Here is a 22,519-nt window from a genome sequence, read left to right as displayed (position 1 = left end):
GGGAATGCCTTTTAAATTTGCAAATGCTCTTATTCTAAAACACAGATATTCTAAACAGAAATTTATCCTTCAGATGTACTTGCAGAAATTCCAAACATAAGTATTTGAGAAAATCTATGCAGTTTCAATCATATTAAAGAAACACTGGAAACAATCTAAATCTCTATCAATAATTGACTGACTGAATGAACTCTAGAACACTGAGTAGTGTAGCAATTTAAAAGATGATATAGATTCAACATAATGTAAACTCAAGAGGTTATTCAAGAGCTATCGATATATGAAAAAACTGCATGGATAATGACATTCTATTTTTGTTTAAAAAGGAAAAAATCACCACGAGTAAATGTTTAGAAAAATAAATATCAGGGAAATGTATACTAAACTATAAACAGTGGTTAATACAATGCCTACAGATAATTTCTATCTTTTATGTTATCATTTTGTAATGCTGGATGATTTTTTCTACATAAAAAGTGTGTTTGACTAAATTGATGTGATTTATAAACACTGTATCTTGCAAAAAAATTGATATTCCTAGGTTTATATTTATTAAAGTTCCTTGAAAACTGTAAAAGCTTAAATAAATTATGGGATTATTTATTTATATACTAAATAATAATAGACATTATTTTGAGGCACTCTAAAAGAGAATGTATTTACACAGAAAAAAAAGATTTTAAAACCATTAAAAATACCATTAAAAATTAGGATAATAGCATAGTTTCCTAGTTTCTCTCAAGCATTCTTGAACTTTAATCCAGGTCTCTGGAGTCTTGGTCTAGTTCTTTTTCTATGCAGTTATCTCTAGCCTATGGGTAATCTCTTAAAAGCTTTTCCTCAAAGGCAAAAATTCTTCTAAGCAACACTAATTCTCATTACAGAAAATGCAAATATTAGAGTGTCTCTATGAATGGAAAAGAAAGCTGCTATTATTGCTAATAAGCATTTGTGATGAGATACTGTGGAAACAGTAAACTCTACAGTACAAGAAAGTAAAACCACCACTGACTTAGCCTGTCAACATGGAGGCCTCACAAATATCTAAAATTCATAGTCACCAACGCATCCATGAGTTACGTTTGTACAAAGTAATCATAACCTTATTCAAATAAAATATTTATATTTGGTTGGAAGAAGACGTAATATGAGGGCCCCCTCTTACCCAAATAGAAAACTATCAAACTGAGATCAGAAACTCAATGTGTAAGGTGTGGAATGACTGAGCAATTGAAGTTCCCATGCCTCTGGGCAAACTGCAGCGAGGCTCTGAGCTCAATTAAAGAAGAAAAGTTTGCCTGATTAGCAAAATCAAGTGTAAAACCATCTAACAGGGACTCTAATGTACGCTGGGTATTTTCTTTCCAGCTCATAAAATTCACACCATAAACTGAAGAAGGTAAAATTTAAGAGAATGTAAAATTTATCAATCTTCAAATTTTGTTATTTCAATGTATAGAACTGAAAAGTGAAGATACAATTTTATTCAACCCAAGCTTTGAATATATAAGGGAATGTTAAGGTAAAATTTTCTGTTGAGACTTTAAGACAAGTGACATGATACACAAAAACAGGTGTGAAACAAGCCAGCGTCTAGAATTTGGAATAAAGTCTGTATATATATACATTCCCAAACCTTCTCACATAAAAGGTAAAAACTGGTACTCAGGTAGGAATACATGAATGGTAAGAGAAACAGCCTTATTGCTGATGCAGAGAAAATGTTAGTGGTCTGCATGGAAGATCAAACCAGCCATAACATTCTCTTGTTCAATCCACATTAAAGAGGGAGACAATTTAGAGGGGAAAAAAAAAAGTAATGATTACAACACCATGTGTCAAGAGCTATAGAAAGAGAGAGTGGTATGGTGAAAAGAACATTTACCACAGAGCAGGCAGTGAAAGTGAAAGCCTTAGTCACGCGGTCATGGCCGACTCTTTGCGACCCCATGGACTATAGCCTACCAGGCTCCTCTGTCCATGAGACTCTCCAGTCAAGAATGCTGGAGTGGGTTGTCATTCCCTTCTCTAGGGCATCTTCCTGACCCAGGAATCAAACTCTGGGTCTCCCGCATTGCAAGCAGATTCTTTACCATCTTAGCCACCAGACTTGGGTTCCAATCTTGGCTCTAATCTTAGGAAAGTGGCCTTGAGTCATTTCACCATCTCTGCCCCCACTTACATCTCCTGTAAGCATAACATTCCTCATTTAGTTTTGACCTATATGGTACTCGCTTGTTCTAGACTGCCTCAGGAATAGTTTTATATTTTTTAAGAGAAGAATGGATTTTTTATTATTCTACTGAGCAGTTAAAATATATATTTTTCTCGTGACCCATCAACCAACACATAGAGTAAGCAATATCATATGCTCCCAGTCAATTTGTTTACTCTGATATGATCTTTTTTCTTTCATTATTTCATGTTTTGTAGATCAGTGTGACCTCTTAATGGTTGATGAATAGCAAACAAATTGATAGTGTTGGAGATGTTGCAAGACGCCGTGGCAGAGTTCACAACAGATGTGGAAATGCATAGTTTATGATAAATGAGCACTGTCAAAAAACTGATGGAAGGAACTAAGGAATGGGAGAGTCCAGAAGTCAGCCAGGGATCGACGGAGGCCCTTTGACACATGAAGGTCAGTTTAAATAGCTTGGGGGAAGTGAGCAACAGTTGTTTGTCTAGTAGTTTGCAGAAAGAATGAGTGAGTATATGTTACAATTTCTGATTTGAAAAGAAGCACATGGTGATTGCCAGCAGATGAGATAAGGAAAAACATTCCTATGGCCCTTTGCTGTACATCCCTCATATAGTCCAGATTCAGTTATCCTTCCATGAAACGGAATAGCTCTCTACTAGATGGAATCTGTCTGCAATAATTCTTACAGCGCAGGTTGTGTGGAGTAAATGAGACTGATCTAAAACCTCAAAGCAAACACGGGAAAACCACTGTTTGCTTAGGACAAGTCTTGCTATGCCTGGAGAGAATAGTTTGTATTTTCCTTTTCTATGCCTACCAAGTAGAGAAACTGGATGACTGCATTCAGTGTGGAGAGAGAGCTGCTTGAGCTAAGGGTAGAATGTGAGAATACTGGATATTCTCACGAATGTGTCAGCACATTCGCGTGGCTAGACAGAGTGATGGAATAGGATACGAGACAAGGAAAACAGACTGAATCAGAACATAAGGAGCAATGGGCCTTATTCAGGAATGATGGGGAAAGATGGTAAGTAGGAAAGATCAGCTCCATGTTATGCACTGGCTATAGCACGCAAACCGTATTGAAGTCATCCCTAACAAAACAGATGTTCTATTGACAGAGGAGGAGGGCAATGGAATTATATCCAAGTAGACATTCCACTGATAGAATTGGGAGTAATGTCTACTTGGGTATAATTCCTGTGCACAGTTCTCTAACTGTCCCAGTCTCTGTGGCAGAAAGGTCATTTGCCCATCTGAAGCCTCTGCCTCCTCCCGTTAACAGAACATCTGTCTTGTTAGGGTTGATGATGCCTCCAGTCACATGTGGTCAGCTGTGACTGATGGAAGGCAATAGTCCTGGTCTCATTGCATTTTTTCATATGCTTTTGCAAGTTCTCATGAAGCAAGCAGTGGCCATGTGACTTTTTCCCAGCAATTAAATGTAAAGCAAAACTCACAAGGAGGCTTTTAAGAAAAATTTTCTTCCTGTAATAGTTTGGGCTGCCATAACAAAACCCACAGACTAGGTGACTTGAACAACAAAAATTTATTTTCTCAGAGTTTTGCTGGCCAATTTGATTTCTGGTGTTAATGTCCAGATGCTTCCTTGCCCGCGGCTTTCTCCTCACTGGAAACTCCCTACCTGCAGACTGCTGATTATGTAAGATTGTAGATTGCTGATTACAAAAGATGGTAGCTGGCTAAGCCACTCTGTGTTCTGATATTTTTAAGTGAAAACACTCTTAAATGATATGGGTGCCTAAATCTTGTCTCCAACCTTGAAGGCAAGAATCATGTGCTTGACCTCATTCAATCTGGGACTTCAACAAACTCATTAACTGACTCCTATTTCCTGCTTCCCATGTACATTTCTCTAAATTTACCTTTAGAGAACTGCGTGGAAAACTCCATTCTAGGATGAGCCCTGAACACATCCTAAGGCAGAAATTGGCACCTTGCTAGAGGGAGCATGGGACTTTATTCAGCTTTGATAACATCAATTCCTTTCTTCCCTGAAGGTCGTTTAAGATTGTGTCTTTCATCCTTTATAGGATTTAATATACCTAAAGCCAGGGGCTAACATCTGACTCAACCTCTTGATCTCCCATAGTGTCTGGTTCATCTTAGGTCCAAGGTAAATATTAGTTGAATGACATTGATCTTCCTATGACTTTAGACTTCCAGTGCCTTTGCTGCAACTTCCTTGAGATTTGGCTTTTTCCTTGGATGAAGTCTTCTAACAGACATCTGTTAAATTGATAAACCTGTTAAGTTGGGAGAGAAGGTTAAGAAAATATAAAGTATTTTTGCAGCAAATATATTTAGAAAAATGTTGCCAATCGATTGACGACACAAACTCTCTCCTGAAGAGAACTGGATTGGGGGGCAACAAGAAGGCAGACCCAGCTGGGTGAGGGCTCTGTGGAAAAGTCGTGTCGGAACAGCTGTGCCTCTTTTTCTTAGACTACTGTAAGAAATTATCACAGACTGGGTGTCTAAAATAACAGATTTTTTTTTCACAGTTCAGGAAGGCTGAAGTCTGAAATCAATGTCTCAGCGGGGCTCATTCCTTCTGGAAGCACTTGGGAGAACCGGGTCGTGACCCTCCTCTAGCTTCCGGCGGTTGCTGGCAATCTCGGCTTCTTGGCTTGCATGTGCATTGATAGCTCCAGTTGCTGCCTCTGTCTTCACATGACCTCCCCTCGGTGTCTCCTCCCCCTCTCTTCTCTTCTAAGGACGCTCATCATTGAACGTAAGGCCCACTCAAACCCAAGATGATCTCGTCTCAAGTTCCTTAACTAAGTTACATCTCCGAAGATGCTTCCCCCCGCCCCCCAAATAAGGTCACATTGACAGGTCCCAAGTGGACATATCTTTCAGAGGTACATGATTCAACCCACCACAACTTCTTTTGTTGCTTTCCCTCCCCACAAGAAAGAACTAATAAGACTGGCTGGGAAGCAAGGGCTTTTCTTAAAAAATGTTTTAACAGAGAACAAACTTACAGCTGTAGGGGCGGAAGGGACACTTAGGGATGGACATGTACACCCTGCCATACTTAAAACAGATAACCAATGAGGGCCTGCTCTATAGCACATGGGAGTCTGCTCAATGCTATGTGGTGACCTGGATGGGAGGGGAGTTTAGCGGTGGGGGAATGGATACGGATGATACATATACAGGTATGGCTGAGCCCCTTTGGTGCTCACCTGAGACTATCACAACATTGCCACTTGCCTATACCCCGACACAAAATTAAAAGTTTAAACTTCTCTTTTAAAAAAATCATGTTTTCAGGCTCTTAAGGGGAAAAGTAGAAGGCTCCTAGGATGTGACAAAGAAATAGAACCGTTTCGGGAAAGGATGCCCTAGTCCCTCTCAGGTTCTTTTCTGCAGAAACTCAACCAGGCAGGATTCTCTACTCCACAGAATAACTTCCAAATTTATTTCACCTCCACAGCTAAGCCCCACAGACATAAATGGGCTATAAGAAAATTATCCTCTGCCCAAGTGCAAACTGTCTGATGTCATTCTTTCATCTTTTAACAGAAAGAATTTTTTACACTAAAGTTCTCAAACCTGAATCTGGGGGCAATTGCTTAAACCTAAGTCTGTGGGCTGATAGTCTTGGATCTGCGTTACTATCATCCTGTGACAACACTTCTGTAATATCACCAGACACAGTCTTCTAGGTATGTTATAACTTTATTTAATAGGTCACCTCTGCTGTGTGACTTTTCTGTTCCTTATTAAAATTAAATTCCGTAACTTAAAAGCTATGAAACTACAGAGTTCTTCAGAGAAAGAATGATTTTCCTCAAAAGGCTTTTTGTAGAACAGAAAACATTTTCCTACAAGCCTGACTATAACCCACAATGCATATTTATTAGGAAGAAGACTGATCAAGAATCTGATCTCTGGGGAATTCCCTGGCAGTCCAGTGGTTAGGACTGGGCGCTTTTATGCCAGGACCAGGTTCAATCCCTGGTCAGGAAACTAAGATCGTACAAGCCATGCTGGGCCACCAAAAACAAAAAAAGAATGTAGTCACTGACTGGTCTCTGAGTTTACCACCATGACACAGCTGCAAATAGCCCTGAAAGCTATAATATTTACCAGCTGCATTTTCTCATGGCCCAGGTAACATATTCTTCAAGTGAGGTCTGCCTACAGTCACATAAACATCCTCTGAGACTACATCAACTGACAGACACTTATTTTTATAAAGATTAATTAAATACAAAACTCTCAAACTTTTCACCAATTCTTTTGAAAGCTTTCCCACATTGAAGCAAGGGTTTTTTGCATCAACACTGAGAAACCGGTGTTGAGGACTAAATTGTTTATTTTACTGACATTGTTTAACCTCTCTTCTGCCTAATTTTTTTTATGTACATTCTGATTCCAAATACTTCTATACGGTTTATTATGAAAATAAGTAATCACTTGACCCCTCCATTATCTTCCATAGAGGCAACCATTCCCAATTATTTAGGCTTTTTCTTTTAGCATTTCTTCTTATCTCTAAATAATACATTTATAATGCCACTTAATAATATTTTCAGTTTCAGCCACTTTTCATGTCTCTCCTATGTAGAACATAAGAATTTAGTTCCCTTTCATATTTATCCCTTCCCAAAGTGCAGACTTTTCCCTCTCTTTAATCCTTCCAGGAGAGTTAACCATAATTTTAATTAAACAAGCTGTATTTGTATTATTATGACTGCGTAAACAACATCTATAGCTGAGACATGAAGCTCTTTTTAAAATAACTTTTAATTTTATCAATATTTAATAACTATCCCTTTTTAATTAACCTGGATTTCTGTGTGCAGGCTTCCCTGGTGTCTCAGACAGTAAAGAATCTGCCTGCAATGAGGAAGATGAGGGTCCAGTTCCTGCATTGGGAAGATCCCCTGGAGAAGGAAATGGCTACCCTCATCAGTATTCTTGCCTGGAGAATTCCAAGGACAGAGGAGCCTGGCGGCCTGCAGTCCACGGAGTCACAAGAGTTGGAGACCACTGAGTGACTGACATTTTCGCTTGCACTTTCTGTGTACCGATCACTCGTTTTCCCTGGTAGAAGTACGTGCCGTCAGATTAACCTCCTTGCGGCGCTCTGCCCTCCTCACCCACCCTGGCCTGCTCACCCCTGGACCCGCTGCCTAGTCATCGTCACAGCATCTCCCTTGTTCATCTTCCAAGAGGCTTCCTCTTGTTCTCACTTGGGTTGGCTCTCCTGGAGCTCACGTTTTTCTCTTCCTTAGCTCAGTTCCTCCTTTTGGAAGGAAACATTTCCCCACAGCTTCCTAAGAAATGGTACACTGTAAGCTAATTTCATAGAAACACTCATTTCTGGAAATGAACACTTTATTTGTTCACTGGATAAGTCTTGACACATCTCTCAACACAGGTCAATTTTCAACTTCTTTAGAAAAAAATTTTCTGACTGACTCCAGTAAAATGAAACTCTCCTACCTATGCATTTCCATAGCACTTCATCTATTAATTTATTCATTTATTATTCCATTCCCTTCTTCATTCACACATCCAGCAAATACTGTTTGAGTGCTCTCATGAGCCAGGTTCTGGGATAGGCCAAAGATGAAGAGAACAGCTTCATTTCATTCATTCATTCATCTCAAACATTCATTTAAGAGAATTTAAATTGAGTTTGTTCACGCAGGAGAGGCCAAGAGGAGAAACTGAGAAAGAAAGACGTGTGAGAAAGGCCAGTCAATCAAGGATGATGTTACACAGAAAGGGAGGTGGAGGTAAGCATACACTGTCACTTTCGTTTGACCTCCATGCAAACACAAATCCATACATGCCTGCACATACACGCTCACACTCACACGCATAGGATGCTCATGTGTGGTATGAACTCTGGTGTGAGAATGCTAGCTTTTCTTCTGTTGAGGTTTTTGTTTTAAAGTATTAAGCCAAATAGGAACTTCCCAGGTGGCTCGGTGGTAAAGAACCTGCCTGCCAATGCAGGAGACACAGGTTCAAGCCCTGGGTAGGAATGATCCCTCAGAGAAGGAAATGGCAACTCACTCCAGTATACCTGCCTGGGAAATCCCATGGACAGAGGAGACTGGCAGGCTACAGTCCATGGGGTCGCAAAAGAGTTGGACATGACTAAGCAACTAAACAACAACAAAAGCTAAATATAATGAAAAATATGTATTAGCTATTTCTATTTTTAGCTACTTCTATTTTTAGAGAAGTCTCTATAAATTTTGCATATGCAGTAAAAAATTAAACTGTGAGTTCATTACTTTCAATCATAGCTGGAGAAAATAACAAAATAGCAAAATAGCAAAAACCAGACTAATCTCACCTGCAGTTGTGGGTCCTTTGCTGACTTTGTAGAAAACCTACTTGTTGTATCTGGGCTCTCTGCCTGCCTGTGTGTGTTTGTTTCAGGATTCCGTCTCAGGCACCAGCCCCATTCAGTGGTTCACGGCAACTTTATCCCCTTGCAAAGCACTTCACTTTTTCACAATAAACAAAAAGATCAATTAAGAAATGCTAATTAACAGTCACAGACAAGTTAATGTTTGCAAAGGTGGGAAAGGAATAGTTTGAACAAAACACAGGATGTAGAATATATCAGACTGATACTTACACTCAAAGAAGTTCAAAGAATGGGGTTTTACAATGTCGCCATAAACCATAAAACTACAGCAAAAGCATGAGCGAAGGGACGGGCACCTGACCTCAAGTCAAACCAGCGTCCCAATAGCTTTGTTTTCCAAACGGCAGTGCCTCACATCAGCATAACAAGCAAACTAAAATACATTTAGTTTCCTTATTTGCAAAAGGTGGTTTTAAATAATGTTTACTATCTCTAGACTATTGTGGAGTCCTTAAACACCCTTTAAGGAAAAGTACAAAAAATGGTTGAGTTCTTCTATACCAATGATGAAAATAACAAAGCCAGTTAGAGTATCAGAATACCAATGATGAAACATTAAATGAATGTAAAAATAATCCCACTCTAATCTCTTAAATTACATGGAGGAAAACTGAGCCTCACGAAGCTGTGGAGGGCCTGAGATGCAGCCCTGCTGAGCCAGCTCACAGGTTCATGGGCGTGGCAGAAGACAGGAGACCCGAGTCAGACAACGGACATTAGTGCCCAGGGCTCAGCAGGCAGCGTGAACTGCATGCTCAAGCCGATTCCCACTGCCCCCCAAGTTCCACGGGGGTATGAAGACATGAGCCCAGGTGGACGCTGGGCATGCAGAGTGTCTGTGTCTCAGCTGAGGAATTTCGAGTTTAGGAAACCCTCAATTTTAGAAGGAGGATGCTAGCAAACCCGCCTAATGTTTTCCAGGAAGGAAAACCTATCTTTATCACTATGATCTGGAAATAAATCTGTCATCTGCCCTGGAGGGAGACATTGTCTATACAAACGTCTGTACAAACATAAAAAAGAAGTTAATGCCTCTTGCTCAGAAGATGCACAAAAATGTGAAAGAAACATAGACAATTGTATCCCAATACTGAGATTTAGTGAGAAGAAAGAGATTATTTAAAATCACCCACTAAAGTGCTGAGTTGTTAATCAGTACAATAAAATATGGTAGAAATACATTATTTAATATTTGACAGTCAGGCGGACACATCCTCAGGTGACACCTAATGAGTTAATCTCCTCTCTTTGCAGGAAGAAACTGTGACTTGGTTTTAACCAAATTAATATGCCAGAGATTATAGGATGTCACACTCATAATTAGGTTACTCTTTCTATATTTTAGGAAACCCATGGCATACATATAGGTTAGATAGACGAATATATCACCTAAAATCATATATACACGACTCTTGGTAGATCATGTCCGAGACCTGCTAATCTGGAAAAAACAACCTGCCACACTGTAACTGTCTGTGGAAAGGTTCCTGTGGTAGGAATTTATGAATGTCCTCTAGGGACAAAAGGCAGCCTCCAGCCAACATCCAGTAAAGAGCTGGGGTCCTCAGTCCTATAGCCAAAGGATCAGAATTCTGCCAATAACCTAAATGAGCCTGGAAGCACATTCCCCCACTTGTGCCTCCAGATGCAGCCTGGTCAACACAGCTTGCCACTTTGGTTGCCGCCTTTCAAAGCTCTAAGCAAAGGCCCCAGCTGAGCTGTGCCCATAGTTTCTCTTGACCCAGAGAAACTGTAAGGTAATACACATGTGCTATCTTAAGCCACTACAGTTTTGGTGACTTGTTACTAGTAACAGACTAACACAACAGCTTAGCACATCCCAGAATTTCATCTATTGAACACCTGTTCTTTTTTATCTCAATGAGATAGAAATCAAGTCTTCCTGAAATTTATCTTGTAACTCTTTTAGTCAATTCCTGGAAGGCTTAAACTGACCCTGCTTAGATCACTGTAAGTCATTTCTTCCAACAAATATGGCTGTTTGGTGGTTTATTTATTTTGCTTTACAGTCATCCCACCCAGAACAGAAACAAGATGAATAAACATCCAGCTGATTCCCCATTTCCTTTGGTAAAACCTTATTAATTATTCAAATCCACAAAAATATTCTCTTTATACAACCTTCTTCTGTATATTACTATAAAATTTAGTAATGTACAAACGTAGGTTCAATACAGAGAGAATTTTTGTTCAATTTTTATTGAACCTACTTTTGTATATTACTATAAAATTCATCAGCTTCCCAGTGTGGCACTAGTAAAGAATCCACTTGCCAATGCAGGAGACGTCAGCAATGCGGGTTTGATCCCTGAGTCAGGAAGATCCCCTGGAGGAGGGCATGTATACAGGCAGTATTCCTGCCTGGAGAATCCCATGGACAGAGAAGCCTGATGGGCTACAGTCTGTGGGGTTACAGGGAATCGGACACAGCTAAGCAACTGAGCACGTAAAATTTGCATTTACTTTTTCTTAACAACTGCATAATTTCTCCAGCATAACTGTAGATCTTCTATTTGTCTTCAGATATTTTCATATTTCCCACAGTATTTATGACCATGTCAGGCAAAAAGGACATGCTCATTAAGTTCTGTTGATTGATAAACATGACCTGATTTTGCAGAAGTTCTTGCCAACAACTGATCTGCCTGGATATTGCAGAATTTACGCAGGATGAAATTGCTCCTTACCTATCCCATTCTGAGTTGTTTTGACTCATCCCCAAAGTCTGGGACTGAAATAACCTTTGGAAAACAATGAGGTCTTATGTCAAAATCACTTTCTGGGTTAGTTCTATTTTCAGGTACTATGTGGCATAATGTATCCCCATATCAGAGGGCACTTCTGTCTGCATACTTAGGAGCAGTCTTTAAACGTAAATTAAACTAGTATTTTAACGTATTTACCCTAAATATGATACTGGAATGGATAATTTTGGATAAATCATAAAACTAGAGAAGAAAGAAATGTCAAAGGTACTTCTAAAAACACAGACTCTCCTATAAATAAATGAATAAACGTGTGTCTATAACTTTTAGATGCTGATAAACCGAGGTTATAATTTCATTAGCCATAATTTTAGGCCGGCTTCTTCTCACCCCTAATATTTTCTGTAATGGCAAGCAGCCAGCTTTCTTGGGATGATGCATTATAAAACTTTTGCCTCGTAAATCTTTGCATTTCACCTCAAACTGGAATATGTATGACAATATAAAAATAACAAATAGTGTCAGCTTTAGCTTTATGCCTAAGAAAGAATTAATTAGGGCAAAAAGACTGATAGCAATTGCTGTAGTTCTTATATGCTTCTTCATTTTCTACAGGGACTGAGAGTGAAAGGGAAAGTCACTCAGCCGTGTCCGACTCTGTGCGACCCCACAGTGCCACAGGCCAGAATACTGGAGTGGGCAGCCCGTGGGCAGCCTTTCCCTTCTCCAGGGGATCTTCCCAACCCAGGGGTCGAACCCGGGTCTCCCGCATTGCAGGTGGGTTCTTTACCAGCTGAGCCACAGGGGAAGTCTACAGTGACTAGGTGGGGACAAAAGCAAGACATCTGCAAAAATCCATTTACTAGAAATAACAGCATGACTTTCTTAACCTAGAAATAAGGGGTTGGGGGACCGGGATGGGGAATACGTGTAACTCTATGGCTGATTCATATCAATGTATGACAAAACCCACTGAAAAATAAAAAATTAAAAAAAAAAAAAAAGAAATAAGGGGCGATAGGAATATTTTCTGACCCACCCATTTTTGAGAAGTCTCTCTTCTCTCTTACACACACAGACACACTTACACATACACACAATTTGAAATTTCAGCTTATCCTTTATTTACATTAACCTATTTTAGAAATTTTTTAAATTGCCACTCTGGCCTTAAACATGTAGCTACTTACTGCTTCCCTTTGTAAATAACTTTGGTAAAACAACTATTACATGGGAAGTCCCTGCTGATCCAGTGGTTAGGACAGGGCGCTTTCACTGCCATGGGCGCAGATTCAGTCCCTGGTCAGGGAACTAAGATTCTGCAAGTCACGAGGAGCAGCCCAAACAAAACAAAAAGAAAACATGAAACAAACGAACAAACAAAAGACTGCCATAAATCCAAATCATAAAGTCTAAGTATAAAGATAGTGATAATGTTAATAACTTAAATAGGCTTCTTCCTGTTACATTTCTTTGAATGAATCACCATTCTTTTCCATGAAATTACTTGAATTTCACTTTCTTACTGGTTTTTAGTTTTAGTTGATCCTGGCTTGTTTTTGCTATCTATTTTTCAGTCTATATCAAAAGCAAAGTATTTGAACAAAGAATCTGAAAATAACATCAAAACAAATGAATTTTCTTATGTAGAATACATTAGACAATTGCTTAGTGCCTTCCTCATATTTGGTGCTCAGTATATTCTTGGAGAATAAATAATAGCAAAAAAAAAAAAAAAACCTAGGAGAATTCTTCATAAGCAGAACTGTTACACCTTAAGTACTGATGAAACTTTTCCAGACAAAAGGGCAATGACGCCAGACAGAAACTCAGTTCTGAAGGAAGAAAATCAAAGAGCACTGGAAATGCTATTTTTTCAAAGATGATGGAGAGTTTAATACAAATATTATAATACTGTATTTGGGGGATTACAACATAAACAGCTTTAAAATATGTGACAATAACACTACAAAGAAGAAGTGAAGTAAGCAGTATTATAGGGTTATATGATTCTGACGTTACACGTAAGTTAGGATAAGTTATGCATTAATTCAAGGTAGACTGGGGCAAGTTATAGATGCATAATGTAAACCCTAATTAACCACTAAAATATAAATAAGTATTTAAAAGCCAGTAGTGAAAAGATGGAACCATAGGGATTTCTGGGCTTCCCAAGTGGCACAGTTGACAAGGAATCCTCCTGCCAAAGCAGGAGACACAGGTTCAATCCTTGGGTCAAGAAGATCCCCTGGGGTAGGAAATAGCACCCCACTTCAGTATTCTTCCCTGGGAAATCCCGTGGACAGAGGAGCCAGGCATGCTACAGTCCATGGGGTCACAAAGAGCCAAGGACAGGAATAGTATGTAAACCAAGAACTTCCAGATGTACAAGCTGGATTTAGAAAAGGCAGAGGAACCAAAGATCAAATTGAAAACATCACTGGATCATACAGAAAGCAAAGGGGTTCCAGGAAAACATCTATTTCGGCTTCACTGATTATGCTAAAGCCTTTGACTGCATGGATCACAACAAACTGTGGAAAATTCTTAAAGAGATGGAAGTAGCAGACCGTCTTACCTGTCTCCTGAGAAACCTGGATGCAAGTCAAGAAGCAACAGTTGGAACCGGACATGGAACAATGGACTGGTCCCAAATCGGGAGAGGGGTGTGACAGGCTGTATGCTGTCACCTTCCTTGGTTCTTGTGTTCAGTTGCTCAGCCAAGTCTGACTCTTTGCAGTTTCATGGACTGCAGCACTCCAGGCTTCCCTGTCCTTCACTATCTCCCAGAGTTTGCTCCACTAAGTCGGAGATGCCATCCAACCGTCTCATCCTCTTTCTCCCCTTCTCCTCCTGCCATCAATCTTTCCCAGCATCAGGGTCTTCTCCAGTGAGTCAGCTCTTTGCATCAGGTGGCCAAAGTATTGGAGCTTCAGCTTCAGCATCAATCTTTTCAATGAATAATATTCAGGGTTGGTTTCCTTAAGGATTCACTGGTTTGATCTCTGTGCTGTCCAAAGGACTCTCAAGAGTCTTTTCCTTAGCTTATATGCAGAGTACACCATGTGAAATCCTGGACTGGATAAATGGCAAGCTGGAAACAAGACTGCCAGGAGAAATATCAACAACCTCTGATATGCAAACAATACCAATCTTATGGCAGAAAGTGAAGAGGAACTAAAAAGCATCTTGATGAGAATGAAAGAAGGGACTGAAAAAGCTGACTTGATATTCAACATCAAAAAAGCAAAGATCATGGCATCTGGTCCCATCACTTCACGGCAAATAGAAGGGGGGAAAGTGGAAACAGTGACAGATTTTATTTTCTTGGGCTTCAAAACCACTGCAGACGGTGACTGCAGCCATGAAATCAAAAGATGCTTGCTCCTTGGAAAGAAACCTATGACAAACCTAGACAGCATATTAAAAAGCAGAGACATCACTTGCCGACAAAAGTCCATACAGTCAAAGGTATGGATGTTAGATGGAGGAGGAAATGGCAACCCACTCCAGTGTTCTTGCCTAGAGAATCCTGTGGACGGAGGAGTCTTGGTAGGCTGCCCTCTGTGGGGTCGCACAGAGTCAGACACAACTGAAGCGACTTAGCAGCAGCAGCAGCAGCGTGGATGTTAGAGTTGGACCACAAAGAAGACGGAGCACGGAAGATTTGATGCTTTTGAATCGTGGTTTTGGAGAAGACTCCTGAGAGTCCCTTGGACAGCAAGGGAGTCAAATCAGTCAATCCTGTAGGAAATCAATCCTGAATATTCAGTGGAAGGACTGATGCTGAAACTGAAGCTACAATACTTTGACCATCTGATGGCAAGAACCAAAGTCCTTTTCTCATTGGAAAAATGAGAAATTGGAATCTTTCTCCTGATGCTGGGAAAGACTGGGGGCAGGAGGAGAAGGAGGCGACAGAGGATGAGATGGTTGGAAGGCATCCCTGATTTAATGGACCTGAGTTTGAGAAAATTCCTAGAGACAGTGCGTGGTGTGCTGCAGTTCATGGGGTCACAAAGAGTCAGACAGGACTTAGTGACTAAACAACAAGAACAATAGGGATTTCTAGCGCTTGTACCCTCCCCAAGATCACACTGAACTACTATATGGTAAGATACATGCTAACATTACACACTGCTCCTGAAAAACAGAGAAAGACAGAATGTGTCCCAAGTCACTTCATGAGACCAGTATAGTGCTCTCACTAACACACATACAAAAATCCTTAATAAAAGAAAAGCAAATCAAGAAAAAAAGCAAATAATAATCAGCGATATATAAAAAGGATTCTATATCATCATCCAATTGGAGTCATTCTAAGAACACAAGGAAGGTTTAACACTTGAAAATCAAAAAAAGAGACAGATAAAAATTATCATCTCAACAAATATAGAAAAAAAACAACAGTTGACCAAATTCAGCAACCATTTATGACTAAAAAGTAAAGACAAAAACTCAAAGCCAAGTGGTGACAGGAGGAAAGACTCTAACTTTGCTATCAGGATTATACCAGCCTTAAAACAAGACGAATTCATTATCTTACAGTTCTGGAAGTCAGAAGCCCAAGATGAGCATCACAGGGCTAAAATCACGGTGCTGTCACCAGACTGAGGTCCTTCCAGGAGAGACTGTATGAGAATCTATTCACTCACCCGTCCCAGGCTCTAGAGGCTGCTCACCTTCCTTGGTGTATGGCTGACTCCCCTCTTCAAGCTAGCAATGACCAGTCAATTCTCCCTCACACTGCATCACTCTGACCCTAACTCTCTCTTCCACATCTAAGAGCTCTTGTGATTACACTCAGTCCAAATGGTTAACCCAGGAGAATCTTAAAGTCAGCTGATTAGCGACCTTAATTCCACCTACTACCTTAACTTCTGGGGATTAGGACGTAGGCGTCTTTGGGAAAGCGCCGTTTTACCTACCACCATCTGAGCCTCCGCAGACTAAAAACTGTCCCTTGCTGTTTAGTCGCCAGATTGCGTTCAACTCTTTGGGACCCCTGGACTGTAACCCGTCAGGCTCCTCTGTCAATAGGATTTCCTGGGCAAGAACATTGGAGTGGGTTGCTATCTCCTTCTCCAGGGGATCTTTCTGATCCATGGGGAATCAAAATCTCCTACTTGGCAGGCTAATTCTTTATCACTGAGCCACCAGGGAAGCCCCATTGTCAACTTACCCCCTGGATTATTTCAGAGAAGATCTCAGATATTATATTGTCTCATTCATAGCTATTTCAGTATGCATTTTTAAAAGATAAGAATCCTTTTTAAAAAGAAACAATCAGGACTTTCCTGGCAGTCCAGTGGTTAAGAATTCGCCTTGCAATGCAGGGGACGTGGGTTTGATCCCTGGTGGGGAACTAAGATCCCACATGCTGAGCGGCAACTGGGCCCAAGCTCCACAAGGAGAGAATCTGCACAGCAATGAGAGAACCTGCATGCTGCAACCGGAGACCTGACGCAGCCGAGTAAGTAAATACTTTTAAAAAAGAAAACAACCACACCTAAAAAATGATAACATGATTTCTTAGGATCACGAAATATCCAGAAATTATTTAAATTGGGCTTCCCTGCTGGCTCAGCCAGTAAAGAATCCACCTGCAATGCAGGAGAGCAGGATTCAGTCCCTGGGTTGGGAAGCTCCCCTGGAGAAGGGCATGGCAACCCACTCCAGTGTTCCAATCTGGAGAATCCCATGGACAGAGGAGCCTGGTGGGTTACAGTTGAATGGAGGTACAAAGAGTCAGATATGATTGAGCAACTAACACTTTCAACACTTCCATAATTTTTAAAATACTTTACAGCTTATTTGAAAGAGAATTAAATAAGATCCATACATGGCATTGAATAATATTTGATTAAAAGAATAACATTTTGGAGGACCCCTAACATTACTTTAAGTCACTTTATTATATTGTCAAATACATACAAACATGAAACTGATTATAAATTACTCATGTGTATCTCTCATGTGTCTACAGAAAAGAAAACATTCTTGAAGCAAAGTTGCGGACCCGGTTTAAGAAATGCTATTCCCGTATCACTGTATACAAAGCTCATTTTAAAATTAGCTGTATCATGTCCGGTGACAGTATCTCATTGTTGCCCAAAACCGTTGTTTAATTTCATCATTTAATTACCATTCTTCAGTGACGCTTCTGTAATCTCTGTTTACCAGTCACTTTTCCTGGACTTCCCCAGTGAGTCCGTTGGTAAAGAACCTGATTACAATCCAGGAGACCCGGGTTTGATCCCTGGTTCGGGGAGAGCCCCTGGAGAAGGAAATGGCTCCCCACTCCAGTATTATTGCCTGGAGAATTCCATGGACAGAGGAGCTGGGCAGGCTACCGTCCATGGGATCCCAAAGAGTTGGACATGACTGTACAACTAACTTTCACTTTTTCCTAGGTAGGGAAACACAGAAGTGAAAAAATAACTTGGTCAATTGCTCACAACAGATTTTTCAAAAAGTTATGCGTATTATCAAAAAAACTGTAATGTAAGCTCTGTGAAGGTGGGAGCCAGGTCTTACTAATCTTCATGTTTCCCAGAGACCCAACAAAGTTGGTACTCAATCAGTATTCAATGATTGATTAGACTTGAAAGCCTATATTCAATTGCTCAGTTAAATTTGGCAGACAGACCTGGAGAGAAAGAACCATGCCACCATATTTCTCTTTTTCATTTCGTATGAAGAAGCAGTGAGTGCGTTTGTTTGCGTGTTGGCAATTACGATGAAGAGAAGGGTGCCTGGTGATAGAGATGGTGCAACAGCCACTGTGGCAATCTGGAGCTGAGCAAGTCACAAAGCTGACCTCGGCGGGTACAGAGCTTCACCAGTCAGCATAATAGATGGAGAGCTATTATGGCTCAACAGTGATAGATGAAATTTGCTCAGAATAGCACAACACATTCAGCTCTGTGGGGATCATGAACATTTATCACTGATGATTAATCCTTTCATGAGTCCATTTCGAGGTTAACAGAGCTCCTTTATTGCATTTTTGTTCCCTGTCTATCAGTCCCACCATACCACTCATTCAGCGAATGTTTACTTTCTGGGACCTTGCTATGTATATAACTGAAATGAAAGTTGCTCAGTCATGTCCGACTCTTTGTGACCCCATGGACTATAGAGTCCATGGAATTCTCCAAGCCAGAATCCTGGAGTGGGTAGCCATTCCCTTCTCCAGGAGATCTTCCCAACCCAGGGATCGAATGCAGGTCTCCCGCACTGCAGGTGGATTCTTTACCAGCTGAGCCACCAGGGAAACCCACAGATCCTGAGTATTTAATCACAGAAATACATGGCAGATTTCTCCCAGCTCCAAGGACTATCTCACGGTCTATTTCCAGCATGTGCATAGTCCTCACACTATCTTCTACCATATAAACTTCTGGCTTATGTCATCAGACAACCTGGTACAAATTCCCATATATATCTGAGAGGGATTAGACATTAATATATGCTAACATATTTTTAAATAATATATTATGCTAATTCTCAAAGGAAAACCTCAGAGAGGGTACATTAAGAGAATGCAGGTGAGTTCTGAACACAGGGCACATGCTGCTGCCCTCCAAGGGGGTCGGCAAAATCAGGTGACTTGGGAACAGGACAAAGAAGACACAAAAAAGCAGAGCTCTATCACAACTACATAAACCTGGGGTGCTCCACTCAGGCCCACACTCATCCCTGGCTACACCGTAAATCCTTTAAAGGTGGAGATGAGACTATGCGCCTCTTGACATTCCAACTGTAGAACTCCGTGTGCTTCACAGACCGACATCACTGCCACCACTCAGGAGCTTATTAGAAATGCAGAACCACAGCCCTCATCCCAGACATACTGAGTCAGAATCAGTACTGAAAACACTCCAGGTGATTTCAACGTACATTAAAGTTTAAGAAACGTTATGGTACTAGCATAGGGCTTCCCAGGTGGCGCTATTGGTAAAGACTCCACCTCTCAAGGGAGGAGTCGTAAGAAGCTCGGGTTCAGTCCCTGGGTTGGGAAGGTCTCCTGGAAGAGCTCATGGAGAGACCCGATGGACAGAGAGAGGAGCCTGGTGGGCAACAGTCCACAGGGTTGCAAAGAGTCAGACAAACTGAAGCAACTTAGCACTACCTTAGTACTAGCCTTCTACACCTTAAGATTTAATACATGTGTTAATTATTCTCATAAAACAAAGGCTTCATAACCTGTTAAAAATACCAGGTGTGAAGGTCTGAGGGAGGAAATATGTGATAACAGTTTGAGATAGAAAGAGAAAAAGCATGCATATACCAGGAGTATTATACTTTGGGGGGGAACCTGCCATAATTATATGCCAGAAGAATAGGGTATTCTAGAGGATCTTTCTTCAAAGGAATATATTTGCCTCTGATGTGTGCAAAACAATCCACTGGGTATAGGCATAAAATTTCAGAATTTTTATTTTTAAAAGGAGCTATCTCTGTGTCCATGCTAAATTGCTTCAGCTATGTCCAGCTTTCTGCGACCCTGTGGAACATAGCCTGCCAGGCTCCTCTGTCTACGGGATTCTCCAGGCAAGAATACTGGAGTGGGTTGCCATTCCCTCCTCCAGGGGATCTTCCCCAGCCAGGAATCGAACCCGAGTCTCCCGTGTCTCCTGCACTGGCAGGCAGATCCTTTACCACTATTGACCACGAGCACCTAAATATTCAGGCTGGCACTGTTGCCTGTGCTCAGGATGCCAGTCAGTCTGTGAGACCAGCAGCAGCGCTCTCAGCCTACTGGAACGCTCTGCAGTTTATGTGTGCCTTTAAGCGACTGTAATTAAATCAACAAACAATTTTAAATGATTCCTTCAGGGGATACACAAGGAAAGCAATGGCAAACAAATAAAAAGTTAAAAAGGCAGAACAGGCATTTATATGGGGCTTCCCTCATAGCTCAGTCAGTAAAGAATCTGCTTGCAATGCAGGAGACTCAGGTTCGATTACTCCAGTATTCTCGCCCGGTGAATCCCATGGAAAGAGGAGCCTGGCAGGCTGCAGTCCATTGGGTAGCAAGAGTTGGACACGACTTAGCAACTAAACCACCACAGGCGTTTATATCCTCATGCAGGCTCGTAGTCAAGTTCAAGGCAAAAGCAGCGACAATAACATCTGACCTGCAGTCAGCCCCAAACTCCTGCACTATTTTTAAAGCTTTATAGAGCTGTTATTGATGGACAAATAACTGCACATATTTATTGTGTTCAATTTGTTCATCCTTTTTTCCACTAAATATATTAAACATTTAAAAACTATTTAAAGGTAGCCATATAAGCCCTAGTCAAAGCTGTGGTTGTTCCAGTGGTCATGTATGGATGTGAGAGTTGGACCATAAAGAAAGAACTGATGTTTTGGAACTGTGGTGCTGGAGAAGACTGTCCAGGAGATCCAACTCGTCCATCCTAAAGGAGATCAGTCCTGGATATTCATTGGAAGCACTGATGCTGAGGTTGAAGCTCCAATACCTTGGCCATCTAATTAGAAGAAAAGACCTTGATGCTTGGAAAGATTGAAGGCAGGAGGAGAAGGGGCCGACAGAGGATGAGATGGTTGGATGGCATCACCGACTTGATGGACACGAGTTTGAGCAAGCTTTTGGAGTTGGTGATGGACAGGGAGGCCTGGCGTGCTGCAGTCCATGGGGTCGCAAAGAGTTGGACAGGGCTGAGCAACTGAACTAACTGATATAACCCCATCATCACTCAGGCCGGAGCTTTCTCTAAGAGTACATTACCATCCTGTATAAGACAGGCTTTCCAGTATGGACTGGAAAGATGATGCTCTGAGATCTGAGGATATATTTAGTGGGAAAAAAAGCACAGAGCAGAATGGTACAGAAAGTGAGTTATACTTTATGGAAAAGAAGAATCCACAGATTTCTTTTAAAATTTAATTATACATCACTGAATTAAAGCAACTATATTCCAGAAAAAAATTTAAAAATTACATGTCACTGTAAAATTTTTGAGAACTGGCGTCAAAGTGAAGAACCTATATTCTAAAAAAGGAGGGGGAGAGTCATACTTAAATATAGGAATTAGAATAGCTTTAGGCCTCTCAACAGCAATACTGGAACAAGAAGACAATGAAAAAACGCCTTCACAAATCTGAAGAGAAATTATTTTTCTTTTAGAATTACATATCCAACGAAACTATTAGCATAAGGATAGAAAATGGACATTTTCTGACATGCAATTTCCTTAAAAAAAATTACTCCCCCAAAACTCTTTCTCAAGAAGCTGTAAGATATGCTTCATTAAAATACAGTCATAGGCCAACAAAGAGGAGGAAACGGAGTTCAGAACACAAGGGACCAAAGCCGAAAGCAGGGAGGTCAGCAGGTGCTGCAGCCGCAGCAGGGCTGAGGCTGCCAGGCAGGGCGCCGGCCGCCTGAGCGGAGAGCGAGCCACGGACATCCTGGGTGAAGCAGGGGGGCCCTTTGATGAGCTAGACAAGCTGCAAGTGTTGGACCCAGAGGTTACCCAGCAGACCAGAGAGCTCAAGGAAGGGCGCAAGGACTTTGTGGACAAAATCGGCCAATTTTAGAAAATAGCTGGTGGTTTAATTGAGCTTGTTGACCAACTTGCAAAAGAAGCAGGAAATGAGAAGACGAAGGCCCCTGGTGCTCAGAGCTTGCTGAGATCTACAGCAAGATAGAAGACCAATAGCAGCAACTCCAGGCACTAGCAGCGGAAAAGAATGCAGCCTGAGGGGTATCAGATTGAATATGAAGCTTTGTGGAAAGGAGAAGCAGAACAAAATGAATTTATTGACCAATTTATTTCTTAGAAATGAACTGAAAATTTCATTTTCTAGCAGGAGGGCAAAAAAAAAGAAAAGAAAAAGAAAAAATCCACAGTGCCCAAACCCAAAAAACCTCTGTATCATTGTGGTGACCTATGACCCAAGAGTGTGGTGTGAGATGGCATGGGAAGAACTGCAGCGTCTCTGGAGGCAGGAATACAAAGCCGGGGGAGCGTCTTTCAGGTGTTTACCTGCCCGTGAACCCGGGGCCACTGCGGTCCAGGCGCCCACCTTTCGCGCTCTCAGTCTGAACTGAGCAGCGTGTAAACTTTGATTTTTTTTTTTTTTCATAGTTTTGGGATGAAAAGAAATTATTATTTCCAAGTTAAAAAAAAA

The 22,519-nt window shown here is 41.0% G+C and overlaps 1 pseudogene; it reads left to right on the top strand.

Annotated features, from left to right (window-relative positions):
- Positions 1–22,168, top strand: part of LOC136152536 (intraflagellar transport protein 20 homolog pseudogene) — a 39,147-nt pseudogene extending 16,979 nt beyond the window's left edge.
- Positions 22,169–22,519: the final 351 nt, after the last annotated feature.

Source organism: Muntiacus reevesi, chromosome 21 (assembly GCF_963930625.1).
Source record: "Muntiacus reevesi chromosome 21, mMunRee1.1, whole genome shotgun sequence".
In the NCBI taxonomy this organism is placed as follows: Eukaryota; Metazoa; Chordata; class Mammalia; order Artiodactyla; family Cervidae; genus Muntiacus; species Muntiacus reevesi.
Note: the sequence above shows the minus strand (reverse complement) of the source record. Positions and strands in the feature narration are given on the sequence as shown.